This window comes from Phoca vitulina, unplaced genomic scaffold, assembly GCF_004348235.1.
Source record: "Phoca vitulina isolate PV1807 unplaced genomic scaffold, GSC_HSeal_1.0 scaffold26, whole genome shotgun sequence".
NCBI classification, from domain to species: domain Eukaryota; kingdom Metazoa; phylum Chordata; class Mammalia; order Carnivora; family Phocidae; genus Phoca; species Phoca vitulina.
Window position 1 is genome coordinate 18,118,228 of NW_022589729.1, and position 13,355 is coordinate 18,131,582.

General features: G+C 52.4%; 1 protein-coding gene across 1 annotated transcript in view; it reads right to left on the reverse strand.

Moving 5' to 3' along the window:
• RASSF5 (Ras association domain family member 5) overlaps positions 1–13,355 on the reverse strand; it is a 66,100-nt gene that overhangs the window by 51,505 nt on the left and 1,240 nt on the right. The window lies entirely within an intron of this gene.

Consider the following 13,355-nt stretch of genomic DNA (forward strand, 5'->3'; position numbering starts at 1 on the left):
CAGCGTGGAGCTTCCAGATACCCTCTCGGCTTCAGGCCTGCTCAGGAGGGGCCTCTGCCCCCCCAGGCATGTGTCACTTTGCTCTGGGTGTAAGAGAGACAAAGCAGGTGGGGTCTCCCACCCCCAGGGGCTCAGGTTCCTCTCTGCCCATCCCCGGGCCCCTGAGAAGACACCAGGAGGAGTCTGGGTAGCTGATAAAGAAAGGATATGATCTCTAGTAGTGAGGGACAGATATGGAATGAAGAGCTTAAGGGGGGTTTTTTGGTTTGTTTTTTGTTTTGCTTCTGTTTTACTGTTTTTATTTATTATTTATTTTTAAAGATTTTATTTATTTATTTGACAGAGTGAGAGAGCACAAGCAGGGGGAGCAGCAGAGGGAGAGGGAGAAGCAGGCTCCCCACTGAGCAGGGAGCCCAATGCAGGACTCGATCCCAGGACCTTGGGATCCTGACCTGAGCTGAAGGCAGACACTTAACCATCTGAGCCACCCAGGTGCCCCAACTGTTTTTATTTTTTTCAAAGATTTATTTTAGAGAGAGAGAGTGCGCACGCACGAGCAGGGAGAGGGGCAGCGGGAGAGGGAGAGACTCTCAAGCGGACTCCGCTCCATGCGTGGAGCCCAACATGGGGCTCCATCTCAGGACCCTGAGATCATGACCTGAACTGAAACCAAGAGTCGCACACTTAACCGACTGAGCCACCCAGGCGCCCCTGTTTTATTGTTTTTAAAGCAGACACGATCTCTGGGAAGGGGCAAAGGGCGGTCTAGCCTCTCGCTAGCCTCGGGTATATTTTTGGTAGTGTCCCACAGACCCCAAGGAGAAGAACAGCTAAATAAGCTTGCAAGAAGCCCTGCAGCGCAGCAGAGGAGGTTTAGACGGACGTGCGGACATGAATGCGCACAGAGGTGTGTGCACACAGGTATGCCCACCAGAGCCAGGAGGCCACTGAAGCCCAGGAGCAAACAGGTTCAGTCCTTTATGGGCGAACCAGGTGGCTGCCTCCAACTGGTTTTTCCACACCTGCTTGGCTGTCACTTGCACACAAAGTGCTGATCCCCAACCAACCGGGTGAAAGGAGACTTTTTGCCGTGAGAAGAAAAGTAAATAGATTACGTCTGCGCCCTTCTCTGCACGAGACTCACAAAGGCTTCCTGACAGCTGTGTCCCTTTAGAGCCAGGACCACCAGAAATTTCTGGAGAGACCCAGGCCGTTTCCTGCAGACCCCCGATCCGCCTTTTCAGATGAAATATGACTTGCTCCTTGGCAACACGCTTGCTCAGCTCTAATGATGCCCAGTGGGCTCATCTAGCCTTCCTTGTTAATTAGCGGTGTGGTAAACGCAGTGATAGGAATTTTTCCAGAGAAGGTGTTTGAGTTTCATCCCCTCCCCCACTTCTGCCCAGGCAACCTCCAAACGCTATCTCTTTCACGAAGATGAGCACGCAGCCCTATGGGGGGGCTCGCACAGGTGAGCGACCGGGAGCCATTATTAGAGGTCTTCCTGGAGCAGGAAATAAGAGCAACTGCCAAGGAGGGACCTGCTCTGGGACAAGCACCATGTCACCTGATTTACATCCGATGTCACGTTTAACCTATCTGACACCGGCTTGAGGTTGAGATTCTTTGCCCAGTTTACACTGGGAGAAACCAAGGCTCAGAGAGGTTCATCTATACCAGGAAGGCCCTACCACCAAGAACCCAAGATCCAGACTCAACTCAGCTTGGCTCCAAGCCCACCGTGTTCTTCAGTGCCGTACTACGGGTTGCTGATGGATTCCTGCAAGTAAGATGAGCTCTTCTAGAAATCTGCAGTCCACTGTCTATTGCTGCCATCATCTTTGAGTGCCCTGTCTCCCTTCTTCTGATCTATTAAGTCCAAGTGCTAACACAAGTTAAACGAGCAAGCGTGTCTCAGAGGCAGTTCGGCATTTGCCTTGACCTTAATGCTGCCACTCCAGGCCTGATTGATTTTCTTAAATCTATAACTCCTTGGGCTGAATAGCAAAGGAGCAAGGGAATGATCTGTTGGATAATTCTCGCAGGGGGTAGGAGGAACACGAAGACACGAGTGAGCATTTAAATTGAGCAACTCAGCATCCAGCTGTCTTCTCAGTGAGGGCCGCAGTATGTATTAGGCCACCGATGAGGATAAATTGTGCAGGCTGGCTAAGAGTATTTGTCTCCAAGTGGGGATTAGGTCTAGTTGAATTAAAATTCCCACTTCTCAAGAGGTAAAGCCTCGATCAGAAAAATCATATTTTCCAGAGTCCAGACCATGTTGTCTTTTAAACTCTGCTTCCGAAATCTCAGTCCAGAGAGGACTGTTCAGTTTTCTTCCATCTCTAGAAGTCAGTGTTGTGACCCACTGGACGCCCACCAATTCCTGAATGTGTACAAGAACAGCACGGAGACAAGTGGGACAGGGAGCCCCCAGGAAAGCTTTTGTGCTCCAAAGATCCAGCCATCAATGAGAAGCAGCAAGCGGTCAGTAAGGGGACTAGAACCCGGGCCAAGGGGTTCGAGGCCTGGCTGTGCAGCTCTGGCCCCTAGCAAGGGGCCTTACTTCTCTGAGCCGCCGCATCAGTGAAATAACATAACCCCCTTTCCACTCCTCCTGCACAGGGGTCTGGAGGGAATACATGATATTAAAAGTAAACAAATAAAACATAATTGCTTCAGCTCTTTGGCAGAAGGGCGCTATAGAAAGATAAGATGCTGAGATAGCATGACACAGCAGAAAGAACCAGGCGCTGGAAGGCCGGTGTCCAGGACTCCCCCCTGGTTCTGGTGTTGCCACCAGCTTTGGTTGGCCTCAGCTTCCTTTCTTGGAAAAAAAGTGAGTAGGAGGACCTAAGGTTCCTTGAAAATGTGAATGCTACTGTCTCTCCTTCTTATCTTTCACTCGCCCCACACTATGCCATTATCCTTCCCCTGGCAAGGACCGTTCTCCTGCTAATTAGTGCTCAGGGCAAGAAATCCTGGCCCAGTTGCAGCCTGAGGCTGGGCTCCTGTCCCCTGTGTCCCGGCTAGTAGTCCCCAGCCCTGCAAACCCTGCGTGCTGGGGCCCTGAAGGCACCTCCCCTAACCATGCAGGTGAGAAACCCCTGCCTAGGAAACGTCACTGCCCATGGGTCCTTGGGAGGCCGACTCCACACTATGACAAGGTCTCACACCCCTCCGAGCTCCAGCACGGTAGAGTGGAAAACGGTGTCATCCAAGTGCCCATCTTCCCCCAGCTCAGGGGCCCAGATTAGGATGACTGCTTAACCCAGGAAAAGCTGTTCACACCCACAGGCAACCTGGGCCTCTGCGCATGTGCTTTCGGATCTGCTGTTCCACCTAAAGCTGGCAGGGTGTCAGCACCTGAGCTTTGGGCCCTGGGGGGCCGCTGAGCTCAGCAGCAAATGCCAGGCTGCCATTAGGCTCCTGCACTCCCTTCCCTATGGGCAAGGCCTCGGAACCCAAGAACCCCCTGAAGGCCCCTAGCTAGAGCACTTGGACCTACCGCGAGCCAGCTGGGCCTCATGGCAGAACCTCTGCAGGGCCTGGAGCCTCTCTGATCCCGAGCGGCTCTTGGGGAGCCTGCGGAAAAGCCGCTGGAGCCTCGCCATGACTGTTCTGAAGCAGGCAGGAGCCGCCTCCTCATCCCAGCCCTCGGTCATCCCGCTGCGGGAGATCAATGGCTTCTCTCTAGGCCAGCCGGCAGGGATGGAGCGATGAGCGGAGACTCACTGGCCCTGGGAGGACCCCGGGGCCTCCCGTGACTGGGGCTTTGCTCCAATCAGCCCAGCCAGCTCCTCTCCCCGAAGGAAGTCACCGGCACCTGGGACGTGGGGCCCGGGCACCAGCACAGGCTGAGCAATGCCTTCTCCTTCCCAGCTGAGGTCCTTTCCCTCCACCTCCCCCAGTGGAAAACTTTCTATTCCTGGGGCTTTTAGCTTGATAAGATAAAAATGCCCCCACCAAACAGGCTGCAGGAAAGAGCCTGCCCCAAGCTTCACTGCTCAGTAGTGCTTGTGAGCCTGAAAATCAATGTCTCCAAAGTTTCAACAGACAGCAGAAGTGACCGGTTATCTCACACCGTGTGCCCGACCCAGGAGCTCGTTAATGGATTTCTTTGGGGATGGCGGATTAATAATGCTTTACCAGCTATATAGGCTCCTGCGGGAGGACGGGGCTAATTCACATCCTCCCACGCTAAGCCCAGGGGCGGGGAAGAGCGTTGGCTTTCAGCCAACTGGGCCCGTAAGGAGGCAGTGAGCAGAGAGAGGTGAGCAGTAGAAGGAGGAAGAAAGAGAAAAGAAGGAAAGAAGAGAGTCTCACATAAATAGGACAGAAATGTTCTCTAGCCCCACAACGGTGCTCACAGGGCATCCCCTCAACACTGACTCCCAGAAGCCACCAAGTCCTTAGTGGGGAAGTTCCTAGAAGCCATGTCCCCCAGGCCAAATGGGCGCCTGGCACTGGACTGGCACCAAAGCCTTCCAGGAAAGTCGCTGGGGAGGGATGCCTGCTCCCAGGGCTGCCCAGAGATTCCAGAACTCATCTGCCAACTGCCAGTGGAAGCCAGTTGCAGAGGAAGGAGGGACACTCATCTGCACTGCGGAGGACTCGGGTGTGTGCAGAAATGAAGATGCATTTACGCATCTGTGCTCCGGTCACCTGATGTCAGGTCCAGAAGTCAACACCCGTGGGCTCAGACGTGAGCCCTGCTGTTCCTCCCGCAACCGCCAGCCTGGGTCAGCTCCCCTGTGCTGTCGTTTGTCCCCGGGTCACAGAGAACGCTGAGCAGTGTCCTAGCTGGAGGCCATGTCCTCGGGCCCAGTTAGAGAAGAAACTGTTGGTAGAACAAACCTAAGCTACACTCTGTTCCTCCAAACTGGGCCCCCCATCATCTGCCTTCCTCCTAGGAAATCTGGGTAGGGGGTCCCCCTGTTAGAACACCCCCACAGTTGAGGGCCTCAGTACTTGGTGCAGTAACAATAAAAACTTGTTTGTAAGCTCGATAATAAAAGTGCATTGTATGCCAGTCCTTCATTTAAGACAGAAATGCCCTAAAATCGCACCCTTCCTCAGGCCCGGACATTGGTTCTTTCTCCCTCGTTCTTCCTCAGGGAGACTGGGCTGCCCATGGCCTTTTTTTTTTTTTTTTTTTTTTTTTTGAGGGCCTCTAGTTTATCCAGCAACTTCTGCACAGAAGAGGCTGGGCACAAGTGAGTCCAGGTCCTAAAACGACACTTGGAGCCATCAAGCAAGGGTTGGGAGATCCCCAGGGGTTCCAGAACTCCCACCAGGGTGAGCCCCGGCCGGGGTGGCATTCCCATTCCAACTCTCAGGGAAGGAAACACGCGTGCTAGAAGGCTTCTAGTAGGAGTCACAGGTAATGGGGGAAAACCCCTCCTGAATGTCCCCCTCTGGGCTCGAGGATTTACTGATCTCACTTCTCCTTTCTCCTCATCACAGAGCTGTTCTTTGAGGGGTTAAGCCACCGAAGAAGCCAGCAGGAGAGAACTGGCAGACACTGGAGGAGCTTTGGGAGGCTCTAGAATCTTCCCTCCTGACCCTTTGAAAACTGGATAGATAGAAAACTGTAGCACTAACTAGGGGCAGGAGGAATGCATGCAATGACCTCTTGTAGCCCCCAACGTCTGAGCACCGACCAGATGACCTGCCTGCTGGGGAGGGAGTCCAGCCAAGGCCCAGCACAACTGGAAGAAACAGCCTTCCCTACCTCAAGTGCCAGGGCTACACTATATTCTTACCTTGAAATACCCCATTCATATAAAGGTAACTCCAGATCGCTTTTGAAAATATTCGTCACCTGAATAGACATTTAGGTACCATATGTTCAACCCTTTCTCTCACAAATCAAGTTACAGCTGGGATCTGTTGTTCCCTTGGACAGTAAGGGATCTCTGAGGGGTTTTGTTTTCTTTTAAATCCCTTCCTCCCCAGCAGAAAGGACACAATTGTTTCAACAGAAACCACAAACCTCCAGCATCCATTCAGCTTGAATGGAAAAAACAGCCTCCTCCAAGTCAGCAAAGAAAGTAAGCAATGATACCCAAATGTAAGACTGACCTGGAGAAACAGAGAGAGAGTCAGAGATGGGGTAAGAGTTGGGGCTTGTTCCCCAGATCTGCTGGTCTGCACGTGGCCACGCTACTGCCTGAGAGAGAGCCAGAGGTCCGGGGGGCAAACCTCGGTTTATATTAAAGCCCCTAAGCAGCCCTTCTTCACCCTAGCTGTCCCTTCGGACACTCAGCCTAATTTTGCTGTGGTTCCTGGTTAGCCCTGATATCATCAGCGCTGACCCTGGGTCACGGCGAGGAGGAGGCATGGGACGGGAAAAGACCTCCTACCTGCATTTCCATGCCAACCCCCTACGTACTCCCAACACCAGTGGGGGTGGGGCAGGGCCACAGAGAGACTCTTTTTTCTTTTATCTTGGGACGTAGATAAACTTCACCTTTTGTTTAAAGATCTCATGATTTACACATGCCGAAAATCTATTTAGAAACCACACACTGGAAACAGGCTTAAGTGCAGCCAATTCTCAATTATCCAGGAACTGGCTGACTGTCTAGCTGGCACATGGCTCACCCACCCCTTGGCTCACCCTCTTTTTTTCTTCTGTACCTCTTTTTATGGACATTTCAGCATTCGTTGGCAGAAGGGGGGGGCCAGACAAAGGAGGAGACTCAATGAACTTGTATGTTCAAATGACATTAGCTTATAAGGCAAAATGCTGTGTTGGGTTCTGGTGCTGGTTTTGCTCCTTCCGATCTGGGTCATCTTAGAGCAGTCCTTTGCCTCCCTGAATGCTGTGCTTTCTCCCCTGCGCGAGGGCCATGATCCCACCAGCCCCTGCCTACCTCACAAGCCAGTGCACAAGGAAAGACCTTAGATGGGGCCAGGCCACCTCTGCTCCCACGGTTCTTGTCATTCTCAACTCTCCTTGTTCCACCTAGCAGGCTCACAGGACACCAACTTGTATCTATAGCAAACATGACGATAATTCTTTCCCAGAGCCAGCATCCAGTAGACACAAAACATGAAAGGATTAACAAGTCAATAAAAGGGAAAAAAAAAACCCACAAAAGGATTGAAAAAACAAACAAAAACAGGGCGCCTGGCTGGCTCAGTGGGTTAAGCCTCTGCCTTTGACTCAGGTCATGATCCTAGGGTCCTGGGATCGAGTCCTGCCTCAGGGTCCCTGCTCAGTGGGGAGTCTGCTTCTCCCTCTTCTCCCTCTACCCCTCCCCCTGCTCACAAGCGCGCTCTCTCTCTCTCTCTCTCTCTCTCTCTCTCAAAAATAAATAAATAAATAATCTTTAAAAAAAAAAAAACATAGGCAAAGAACATCACTCTCCTTTTAGGCCTGACTTTTAGGTGTGATTTCTTAAAGGTCCACGTAAGACAAGTTTTCATTCTCTGGGAGCCGTGGCCAATAGCCACTGCGGACATCTGGGTAAGATCTGCCCTGCCCTGGAAATGTTTGCTCAAGAAACAGGGAGGGAGAGCAGAAGGTGGGGTGCAGGCCCTCCACAGCAGAGTAAACATGAGCCAGCCACGCTGTGGTCACAGGTGAGTGACAGGCCCTGCTCCCTGCCTCCCCCTGACACGCAGTAATGAACACACTGGACTCCAGCAGCACCCTCTTACAAACCCTCAGCACCATGTGAGCTCACACTTTTCTCCCTGATGCCCTCAGTGGAGCCAAGGTGGTAGGTGTGGGTAGGAAAATCCTGAAGGAAAGCAGGGATGTTCTACAGAGACCAGGGGGCGCCAGACCCCTCAGTCAGGACCGGATATTCTCCATGGGGGTGGGGGTGGGGGCAGGCCACACACATGGCTACCTTGCCGGGAGGGATCCCTGCTGTTCTCCTTCCTTCCTGTCCCAAAGGGGCAAAATAAAAACCCAACGTCACTGCTTTTTCTGTGGGTGCATCTCTCAAGAACTTTCTCTATGCCAGGAACCACAGGCAGGCTAGAACAGGCCCCACCTGAACTTGTCAGCCACTCTGGCCAAAGACCACACCACGGAGAGCTCTTGGGGTGCACGGGCTCTGCCCAGGTCTCCTCAGCATGGTGTGTGGGGTACTTCAGAGAGCACCCAAACATCACCTCCCCAGGTCTGAGTCCACATAGTCTTAACCTCGGGGCAGGGCTCCCCACGGCTAGTCCCCAGCACTGATGGGATTCCACTTAAACCAGAGCCCCCAGGGAAGAGAGCCCACTGCCCTGCCTGACATCATCACCTTGGCCTCCTTGCTCTTTCCCCAAAGTCGAAGAGCTGGCTCAGCTCCCCTCCCAACCCTGAGATTCTGCCCTGAACATGCAGAGAGAAGCTTGTCAAATCTCTTGGAACAAAACCACAAATGACTAAATGCCCAGCCATCTCCCCAGTCCGGGCTGGCCTTCCCCGCGTCAGCACCGCCGGCCCGCCCCAACCCAGGCAGAGCCAGAACCCAGCTGGGGCCGGGGGTGGCCTGGGGGGCAGACAGCCTCCAGCCACCAGCACAGCAGATCTGTGAGCAAGAGGGAAGACTGGCTGCTGACGGAGGCTCGGGCTGGCGGGGGGGGCACATTCCGGTTGCATGCTCTGCGCACCCACAAATATTCACCTGCCCAAGAATTTTCACCTTGTCATCTGAGGAATGCGAACAGGAAGGGCCTCTGATAAGGCCAGAGGTGTATTTACAGCTTCCTCACCAGCCTTAATAGTACCCTGGGCAGAGCAAGAATGGCCAGCAGCTCCTTCTGTGGGGAAACTGAGGAATGGGGTGGGAGCCAGAGCTCCTCGGAAGAGCCTATGCGGGCGTGGCTTCGGACCCAGAAATGCTGGGCAGGGCCTGAAGGAAGGAAATGACCCGACAGCCTGAGATGGCCCCAAGGCCTTCGAGGCCAGCCAGTTCTGCCCCACCTGAGAGGTTCCAACCTTGTCCAGCCCCTAGCCAGGGGGACGGTCGGTGCCTCCTTGCCCACGTAAGACTTCGGCAGCAGCATCCCTGCGTTCTGACCTCAGGAAGCCATTCCAAGGATGAATGTGGAAGCCAGCATGAAAATCCTTTGGGCTCTTCAGGGAAAAGGCACTACCACTGGTCTTCCTGTGCTCAGAGGTGGGCTGGGCCTGGCCTGAGCCTCTGGTCCCTCTCCTCACACACTCTTCACCCCCATGAGCCAGCCCCTGTGGCAGGAGCCACTTCACCAGCCAGGCAGGGTCCTGGGGGCCAGGCAGGGGGCTGTCTATTCCCTGTCACTCAGGGCCGACATGCCAGGCTTGGCCGAGGCTGAGTGGCTGATAAACTTGGGGGGAAGAGAGAGGATCCCAGACCAAAGCCTCAGCGCTGAGGGGAGATGTCAATTCACTTCCACCTAATAACTCCGTAGGATCAGCAGGCAAACACTCGTTCATTACCAAGTCTAATTAGGCTGGCAGACAAGTGGCATTAATCATTTTTGACTGTACCTGGGATTCAAGCCCCCTTCCCTCCATAATCAGAAAATTTCATGCTCTGATGAAGAGGGGGGACACTTAAGCCCACATTTAATGCTTTCACTTTCATCTTTCCAGAAGACAGGAAGCAGGGAGGAGAGGAAACAAGATACAGCTTAGGGACCTCAGAAGGCCTCCCTCAAAGCATTCCAGGTCTGTTCTCTGTCCCCAAACACACATACACACACTCACTCACTCACTCACTTACTCCACTAGGACTTTTCCTAGGAGCAGATCCCAATTAGAGCCCGGGGCGGGAGGAATTGGAGGTGGGGGGTTCCACTCTCTTTAACAACTCAACATCCTTTTCCTTAACCTCCCCAGCCAAACAGGGGCCTGAGTCCACGAAAAGGCTTCAAGCCACACACTTCAGTGCTGCTGCGTGTACTGGACAAATAAAATGCTTTCCAAGTGCCCAAGAGTTCTAGGGTCTGCACCAGGACAACTCAATGTCGCAGTAACCTCTCCTACAAAGAAGTCACCACAAGAGATGACTCCACAGGACCCAGTGGCTGTCACATGGGTGGTTCCAGTCTTTACAGAGAGGTGGGTTGAGCCCAGCCATTAATGAAGTGACAAGACAGAGCCGGGAAGGCTGGACAAGGGGCCCTGTGGGACATCAGTCTCACTCACCCCAGAAAGTCCCCTGTCCCTGAGGTCTCATGGCGAGCACCTCCTCTTCACATCATAATTAAACATCTATCAAATGGGGAGTAGGATAAGGAGCCCCAGGGCTCCCCTTCCAACCCTATAATCCCAATCACATAACACTTCATAGTTCTGAACAATGACGCGTCCAGAGAAGGCTCCAGGCACTCACTAGCATCATGTAAGGTATGTCCAAGCATCCCTCCTTGAATGTGGAGTTGGACTTCGGGTTTCCCCATTTTCCAGACTTTCTCTAGTCCAGGATGGCTTACATATCCACAAAACGAGATGAAAGGTAAAAGGTCAACTCCATGTGCCTTCTACAGAAGAAACGGTCCATGACCTGTAAAGGACATTTCTGATACCAAAGCCAAAGGGCAGCCGGTGACTTTCGCGGGGTGTTTGCTGTTGGCCTTGCCCTCCTGGAATGCTGGAGGTGGGTTCTCGCCACTGCCATTGCCCCCACCCCAAAGCACACAAGCGTTCACATAATCTCTCTGTGTGTCTCTCGGTCTCTCTGCGTCTCTCTCTTTTTGCTTCTGTCTCTCTGCCTCTCTCTTCCCCCAAACCCCACTGGATATCTTTCTCTATCTAATAAACATGATTTCTTTAATCCTGGAGATTAATATTAACTCTGAACCCCTCTGTGGGCAAATCCAGCATTAACCAGAGTCCGTTACAGACCTGGAAGTAGGGGTAAGGCTAAGTTAGAGGGGTTTTCACTAAACAGGCAGGCAGACCGTGGGAAGACAGCTTTCTAAAAGTTTCCCTTATTAAGAGCGCATCTTGCCAACATGGCTGCCACCCATCGTCAGGCTCCTGCCCTGACCTATGTCATTCATATACCACTGCCCTTCTGCTTGTTTCCAAGAGCAGAGAGATTGAAGAGGAAAAACAAGCCACCACCTTCATCAAATGCTACTTACTGAGGCTGCTCTGAGCCTGGCACTTTGTTGGGGGCAAGTGATATAAAGACAAGGCATCAATGTCTTAGTGCTCTCTAAGCTACTGGCATTCAGTGAGGATGCTTCTCAACCACAGCGGGCAGGAGTGGTGTTTCTGGAGGACAGTTAATACCCGCAAATCCTGGGATGCTCATGGCACTCACTTCCCCATTACTTCAGCCAGGCAGGATTTGAGAACTGTACTCACTGCTTGGAAAGGTGATCCTCAGAGGTGTCATGAGCCCAGACAAATTGTTACAGCTGTTGGATGGGAGGGGATAACAATAACATTCGTATTGCATTAAACGTTCATAATGCCTTTTGCCAGGCACTGTGTTAAGCATTTTACATATATTAATTCATTTAATTCTCACATTAACACAATGAAGTAGGTAATGTTATTATCCCCATTTTTTTTAAAACAAGGAAGCAGATGCGCACAGAGAGGCCCAGAATAACACAGAGATTAAGTGGCAGAGTAAGGATTCGAACTCAGGTCTTCTAGTGTCAGTCTGTTCTCTTAATCGCTGCCTGCTACCGCCTTTTTAAGGTCATATTTCTGAACCTTGCTTTTCAAAACAAAGATAAAACAAACCAAGCCCACCACGGAATTAGATCTTCAACTTACACAAAGATGCTCGGTGAGTTTGGCCAGCTGTGTCTTCACCTGCCTGTGGCTCATTTGCACATCAGAACATTTCTCAACTGTTCCCATCCAGCCACAGGTCCACAAGTAGTTAAATATTAATAATGACAGAGACTCCGCTCATTAGTCCCCTGACTCCAGCCCTGCTCCCATCTCTGGTATTCAGGCATTCCCCCAAATGTCTTACTACAGACTAGAATTCCAATGAAGTGGGTTTCTCAGGATTCTAGCACAACTAGATCCATGACAATGAGAATACTGGCTCTGTGTGTGTTTATAGAATTGGTGGAGACAGTCACGTACCCTAGGACCCTTGAGAGGGCAATCGTGGCCAAGACATCATGGGCAAGCTACATGTGACTGTAGGGTCAAGAGCATTTACCAAGTGACGGCAGCCCTCCACCCACAACACACACCTCTAGGAAGTTCGCTCTTTCCTTTTGTATTAGCACCTGAACTGTGAGTTCTGGTGGTGGAGGGAGCAACACCTACTTTCCCCTCCAATCCTTCCCTTCCACTTGACCCTGGCTTAGAAGGTGAGCTTTCCTTGCCCGAAGCCGGCTGCAGCAGGAGGCACCCCGCACAGCCTCTGCTGGGAACTGCGGACGCGGGCAAGGTAGGCTTTTCCTGATGGGCGGTAGCTGCTGCAGTCCGATGGGGGCGGTGGGCCTTTCTGTTTGTGACTCAAGGGGGGAGGGCCTTTGCTGACAGATACAAACCACAAGCCACTTCCAGAGATGCTTGTTAGGGGCTGTGCCAGCCTCTGTGCTTTGTACTTCCGATATTAAACTATCTCTATAAACACATAAACACGTGGATATGGATATCCTCCACCAAACATGGCAACTGCAAATATGGGCGTGGGGAGAGGACACCCGTGAAAGAAATACACACACCGAACTGTAGGAAGCGAAAAATAACCCCCACCTCCAAGAAGACTGCAAATTTGCTCAGAAAGTCTACACACTGGGTGTCTAGTGGTCTACAGTCAGGCTTTGAGAAGAGTCTGTCTCCAAAGGAGGTGGGGGGCCTGAGAGCTCCGGAGAGGAAAGTACTGGACAGGGAGTTGGGGAATTTTAGAGCCTGATGACTGGTGCAGTAACCTAGGAGGAAGAGGAGAAGGAGGGGGAGGAGGAGAGGGAGGAGGAGGAGACAGAGGGGGAAGAGGAGGAGGAAGGGAGACAGGACACTGCCAAACATTAGAGCAGAGTCCAAAGGTTTGAGGGGCCAGAGGTGAAAGGCAAGGGGCGGGGCACAGGTCCAGGGTGACCTCAGGCTCACTTCAACCTACAGCCTGTTTCCATCCAAAGCCTAACCAGGTCTCTTTCCTGTCGCAACAGTGCGCCCTAAAGGAGAGGCGTAACACAGGGGGGCATGTACCATGGGCCTGGACCACAGGCGACAAACAAGCCATATTCCCATTAACCCTAATAAGCACGGGTCAAATGGCCATATCAATACCAGTCTCACAACCCACTGTCAAGAAGCTACAACAAAAGCAAGAGGGTGCGTGGGAGACAACGGAATGACCTTGCGGCCGTGGTCATCATCCCCAACCTGAGTGAGTGACTCTGTGTGTGTGTGTGTGTGTGTGTGTGTGTGTGTGTGTGTGTGT